Source organism: Eublepharis macularius, chromosome 1 (assembly GCF_028583425.1).
Source record: "Eublepharis macularius isolate TG4126 chromosome 1, MPM_Emac_v1.0, whole genome shotgun sequence".
Taxonomy (NCBI): Eukaryota; Metazoa; Chordata; class Lepidosauria; order Squamata; family Eublepharidae; genus Eublepharis; species Eublepharis macularius.
The window spans coordinates 91662016-91668015 of NC_072790.1; the positions used below are offsets into that span (position 1 = coordinate 91662016).

The 6000-nt window shown below is 43.1% G+C and overlaps 1 protein-coding gene across 2 annotated transcripts in view; it reads right to left on the minus strand.

Annotated features, from left to right (window-relative positions):
- The window catches only part of ASCC3 (activating signal cointegrator 1 complex subunit 3), a 362388-nt gene extending 356709 nt beyond the window's left edge, over nucleotides 1–5679 (minus strand). For both annotated transcript variants that reach the window (XM_054986845.1, XM_054986854.1), the window contains exon 1: nucleotides 5604–5679. The gene's annotated coding sequence lies outside the window, so the exon portion shown is untranslated. The remainder of the gene's footprint in view (nucleotides 1–5603) is intronic.
- Between the last annotated feature and the right edge of the window lie 321 nt (nucleotides 5680–6000).

A 6000-nucleotide genomic window follows, 5' to 3' on the forward strand; every position in this document is an offset into this window, starting at 1 on the left:
CAAAGCTGTAGGATCTTAGGGTTGCATACATTTAAAAAGAAAAATAATTCTACAAATGAAAGAAACCATAACTTCACATAGTGATTATTAACAGCACAAACTTTGCATGTTTACTTAGCAATAAATTCAATGGGACTTACCCTCAAGTAGGTAAACACTGCATTGTCACTAGGTTCAACCCCCCTCCCCTGGGCTGAAAACGACATTTGATTCTTCTCTCAGTACAGCTGCTATTTTTCTGCATTTCCTCCCCTGCTCCAATCAAGTTAATTACACTTACATAGAAACCTGCAGCTAGAGGGTTCCCCAAGGGTCATCTAGTCCAACCCCCTGCACAATGCAAGAAATACATAGCTACTTCCCCCTCACCACTCCCCCTGCTGTATTCCCAGAGGAAGGTAAAGAAAACTACAAGAACCCTGGTCAATCTGGCCTAGAGGAAAGTTCCTTTCTTACCCCTTAATGGCAATTGGTATTAGCCTAGGCATATACGAAAAGGCCACGAGAGCCTAGCACCAGCTTATCCCTTCATGTCCTCCCTCTCATGATCTGTGTACATTCATATTGACTCATAGAATCATCATTGCTGTCAGGTGGCCATCCAGCCTCTTCTTAAATACCTCCAACAAAGGAGAGCCTACCACCTCCCAAGAAAGCCTGTTCCATTGAGGAACTACTCTAACTGTCAGCAAAATGGCAAAGAGTCCAGTAGCACCTTTAAGACTAATCAACTTTACTGTAGCATAAGCTTTCGAGAACCACAGGCAGTTCCTCTGGATTTAACTGTCAGGAAGTTCTTCCTAATATTCAGCTAAAAAAATCTTTTGCTAATTTTAACCTGTTGTTTCTGGTCCAACCCGCTGGGGCAACAGAAAACACCTTCCCCCCATCCTCTATGTGACAGCTCTTCAAATACTTGAAGAGGGCTACCATATCATCTCTCAGTCACCTCCTCTCCCAAGCGAAACTTACCCAGCTATACTATCTACACTTTTCGGAGAACAACCCCAAGTGAAATACAAGACACTCACATGTCACAGAAATTGGTAAATTTTACTGTTTATCATTAATGCTCGCCTACATTAAGAAGGAAATGAACAGAACAGTCTTTGACACTCCTGTGAAGAAGGTTCCAAAGAGTGACTTCACAAAGCAGTTAGTACATTACATAATACATAGCACCAACTTAAAACAAGACAAACATTTTAAAAAGGGACATTTTTGGTATAAAAATGTAATTAAAAAACCACGCAGATGAACAAAGGTACTGGACTAATAAGACATCCCTGCAAATGTATTGTTTGCAAAGTAGGAGACAGTGTGGGAATGCCTGCTCCCATTTCCTCTGCTGTTTTACCCTTCTTGGACTTAACCATGATTCAGAATTACAGCTGCACCTACACTACCCATGGATGAACACTGAAAAGAGTTCCCCTTCACCAGGATTTGCAAATTTGCTTCACACTCTGGTTGGTTAGTCTGGGGGCAGATGCAACATAAAATCATGACTAAGGCTGCTAAGAAAAGAAACAGGAATAAAGAATGTGTGCCAGAGAGGGTAAGGGGTAAGAAACATATATTTCACGCTTAGCTCCCAATTTGTAACCTTCTGTTTTCAGGAAAACAGCATTCATCTAAATCGGGTCAATGTTGGAATGGAAATTGCAATGGTATAGGACACAGTGACTATATACAGAAGTGCATATATTACATTAGAAGCAACACTCAACACACTTCAGAATATGGATTTCCAACTAATTATATTTTTCATTGTATGCACTTCTCAACTTCAAACTTCTTTAATCCAATGTCAGTAGCAACAGTTACTCATAGTGAAAGATCAAATTTAGGTATTCCTTGGGGATACGGGAAGGGAGCAGGCATCCCCAATGCTGACTCCTTGTTTGCAAACTATAGTTTGCAGAAACCCAGTGGCATGTCTTTATTAATTCCGTGCTTTTGTACAACTAGTTAGGTTTTTCTTTTTTAATTTTTTTTTAAAGAAACAGGAACCTTTGAAATGGACATCTCAGCACCAAACAAAGAATGCAATACTAGAAACTCTCCAACAAGACTTTTTGCCTGATATGCTAAGGGATGGCCCAGCTTTATACACAAGGCCCCTCTCTCCTCCAAAAGCAACATAAGTGGAGCTCTGCTCCTGCATATCTAGCAGCTAGCTGCAGTCGCACATAATCTGGGCTACATTTCATTTCATTTCAGGTACTTAAAGCCTTGTTAGGACCAAAGAGCAAGATCCAAAGGTCTGCGGCTCCACAGCTCGCAGCCTGGTACTTGTCATTCAGGACCAGCCCAAGATCTGTTAACCTATAATATTTCTCAGAGTAAGCTATATTTTGATAATTTTCTGAGAGCTGTTTTAGATCCCTATAATGTACTGAATGTAAGGTACTTAATTTGGATTTTATTTCTGCTTGCTAATGTGGGGGGGGGGTAGAGTTAAATTGTTGTGAGTTAAAAATGTAGGCAACTGTGACAGACTGCACTTTTTAAAAGCTTAGAAGTGCTGCACAAACCGCTAAAGTACTGTGAATGGCTAATGTTTCACAGAAACAGAGAACATTGAGTTCTCCAAGGAATTTGATTGGGAAGCATGAGCTGAACAGAGAAAGATTTCTAAACGGTATGCTGAGGAAAGAGAAGTCTGATTTCAGCCCTAGCTCAGAGGAGTACTGACAGTTTCGAGATTCAGCTCTGACTGATAGCAGTTTATTTAACACAGACAGAAGAACTGGGGGAAAGTTGCCAAGGAAGTCTGAGAAGTAGGTGCAAACTCCCATTTGGGCTAAAGAGAGGGGGATAGATCTTCTAGTGAGAGGAGAATTTCCCTACCCAACCAAATAGGGAATTAGTTCTGAAGAGATCCCTGGTCGGCTGTGGTTAGAAACTGCCTTTAGAAACCTTAAGAGTCAGTTAAAAACTCAAGACAAGTACTGGTGTTTTAAGAGAAGTGGTTAGGGTACTGGAAAGAGGGTGCCTGCCTTCTAGAAACAAAAAAAAGTAAGAGAATACTCAAAGAAAGTGTACTAGAGTGTTTTGGGAAAAAACTAGAATAAATGCCTCTCAACATAAAGACTTAAATAACTGTCAAGAGCTTAAGAAATTCTCATTAGTTTGAAACATTAGACCGTAATCATGTACTGATTTTACCTTAGAGTTACCTATACTGAGTTATCTCAGAAATTTTCAACCCTGATTTCCCCTGACCTTTCTGATCTATGTTAAATAAAATTTTCTATTATTTTTTGCTATTTAAAAACACCTTTAGTGCCATTTCAGTTGTTTACATCAAAAAAGAAAGGGAGCATTATAGCCTCTGAGGAAATAAAGAGGAGGGCTGGATGGTAAATGGAGAGTAATCTGAATGGACAGTAGCAATATCCTTGGGGGGCAGAGAGAACTGTAGTTTTGAGAGAGTGTGCTGACAGGAAGTGTTCATCCTCGGCAAAGCAATCAATCTGTATGGAGCCTGAACTATGTTTTGAGAGAAAATATTTATTCTAGCTAAGTCAGGCAACCTGTGTGGAAGCCTGAAAGGGGGTCTCATTCTAAGTTCAGTGAATCTGTGTGGTATCCTAAGAAATTATGCCCAAGTCAGGCAGACTATGCATCTGAGAGAGAGATTGACCTACCTAGTTCAGGCAAGCTGTGTGGAGAATGAATCCATACCTGTGTGGAGTTTATTGTTGGTGAAGACCTGTGTGGACCATTACTCTGCATGGCTGAGTCTTGTCTAAAAACAATCTTTTATTGTCCTCACCATTCCCCTGCACATGCTGACAGTTTTGTCAAACAACCATCTATAACAAAGCCTTCCAGTAGTACCAGTTAAACAGAAGAAATCTAAGGCCTTTGCCTTTGGTGGCAGCAATATACAGGTCATACACAAAAAAGAGAAGGAGTTCTCAAGGTAAAAGCTTGTGTAAAGTAAAGAATACCTGAGCTCTCTGTGTGAGTAGAAATGTAAAGAGTGTTTTTTGGGACTAGGGCCCTCCTGAGATATAAGTTTAAAGTAATGAAAGAAGAGCTGAATTTAAGATGCAAAGCCAAAGGTTAAAAACAAATAGCAAATCATTAAAGAGTGGTATCAAAAATAAGCAAAACATTACGGTCCTTTTTGGTAGAAAGGGGGCACACAAATACATAATTGTAGTGGTGGTAGCAGCTTTCAGGTATATGGCTGAGCTCATTCACCAGCAGGCCCTGAGGTTTGTGCCTCAATTTTCCTGGGTATGTCTCAGCAAATTCCACTTAGTAATCAAGAGTTCTGTAAATGGTAGCATGGATTCTCTAAATTAAAACCCTGATGATGAAATGTCGCTAGACACAGTAAGAGTAAGAGATTATTATTTTTACTTAAGTTACCAGGAATCTTCAGGTGTTCCCACTTTCTGAGTTAGATGGGTGGCAACATGAGAAGTGACCTTTGTCAAAGTACCAAAATTATGGAATTCTTTCAACAGGGAGAATTTGTCTGTCCACCTCTTATCATTGTGAAGACTTTGCCCAGCATTCCCTCACTGATCATCCATTCTGTTTCACTACTTGTTGTTTTGAATGATACACACATTTGTAAAGCATGTTTTTATGCTTTCAACTACCTGCTGCCTTCAGGACCCTAAACTGGGTGAAAAGATGGTATAAAATATTTTAAATAAAGAGAGGTCACTTCTTGGAGCTGCTTCTCTCCAAGTATTACTCAAACAGTGCAATCCTATGGAGAGTTACTCCAGTCTAAGGCCATTGACTTCAATGGGCTTAGACTGGTGTAACTCTGCATAGGATTGCACTGAAAGTCTCTTGCCATAAAAAGGCCGAATAGGGTGTCCCACAGAGGACTGATACAGAGACAGCAAATTTCAAAGTTTTACACACACACACCCCACACACACATATTTGTGGAGATAGTTGGCTATGGCTCTTCAGTACAGAGAGACGAATGGTCCACACACGTGGTACTCTCTTGGCACCCATTCCTTCATCTGTTCTGCCTGGGAGTCCTGTCAACTAAAAACTAGAAGCTGATGAACTCTGGTCTCTATTACCTTCTTGAGGAAAGCCACGCACTGACTTCGGAGCAAATAGGACTGAAACCAATGCGTCTTACTTCCAAACAAACCCGAAAAGAATTGGGTTCGACGGCTACGATCCCCAGTACCTTTCCCGGGACGTAATCTCCGTTTAGACCTCGGTGGAGATGAGCAGGATTGGGCCCTGAGATTGAACTCTTCGTTACATGGTAATAAAGTCTCGCTGGCCCGCTTCTGTCCTAAGCTCGGGATCTCAGGCGCACAGGCTTGAGTTCCATGAAACTCAGTGGGACTTGCTACCAGAGAAAACTGGCCAGAAAGAAAGAACGGAAGCGAGCCGGTGAGCGGAGGCGCGAGATTTCCAGCCAGGCTCCTGTGTACGCTTTCTTGGAAGGAAGCCCCAACGAGTTTAGAAAGAATCGCTCTGATTGCGAAAGACTAGCGCACTCTCTCTCTCTCTGTCTGACATGACGTGTTGACTTGACAGCCCCTCCGGAGCTCCCCTGCTCAGACCCACGGCCGACGGTTCCGGGCTCGAGCTACTCCTCTTACCTGCGGGCCTCCTCGCCGGTTCCGGCCACGCTAACGCCGCTCTCTTCCCCGCCTCCCACCCCTGTCAGGCCTGTTGCTGGCTCTTTCCAGCAAGCCGCTTCCGGGTTCGTTCCTTTGCGCAGGCGCCTTCTCGTCTTCCGCTCGCGTTCGCCGGCTCAGCCGTGCGGGCGGGGCAGCTTCTCCGCTCTCGTAAGCGGCGTTGCTCGCCCTGGAGCGTCGGGCCTCTCTGAAGTCCTCTCTCCGCGCGGGAGTCTGGCTTTCTCTTTCGTTTTCTTGCGTTGCCTGGCGGGCGATCGCGCGGAGGTTTCGCCTTCCCCTCGCTCGCTTGGTGTGTTCGCTCACACGCAAAAATAAGTAGCGCTTCTTTGGTTGCTATAAATCTGTACAGAGAGGGCAA